The following is a 235-nucleotide window of genomic DNA, read 5'->3' on the forward strand; positions in this document are numbered from 1 at the left end:
AGTTAAAGTTATAGTTAAAGTTATAGTTAAAGTTAGTTTATAGAGTTAGCATGTACCTGCTCTGCCGTCGTCGTCCGACCCGCTCAGCTCTTTCTTTACTTGCTCCGGACTAAAGTCAAACACATTTTTATCTGATTTTTCTTCTGGGTGTTTTTTCTTCATCTGTCTTCTCGCTGTAGCCATTTTACAACCTGTCGGAATAAATTCAGAGGCAGGATCCTGCTAATGATGCTAA

The sequence above is a fragment of the Morone saxatilis genome, unplaced genomic scaffold (assembly GCF_004916995.1).
Source record: "Morone saxatilis isolate NCDOM2014 unplaced genomic scaffold, NCSU_SB_2.0 Contig2, whole genome shotgun sequence".
Classification (NCBI taxonomy): domain Eukaryota; kingdom Metazoa; phylum Chordata; class Actinopteri; family Moronidae; genus Morone; species Morone saxatilis.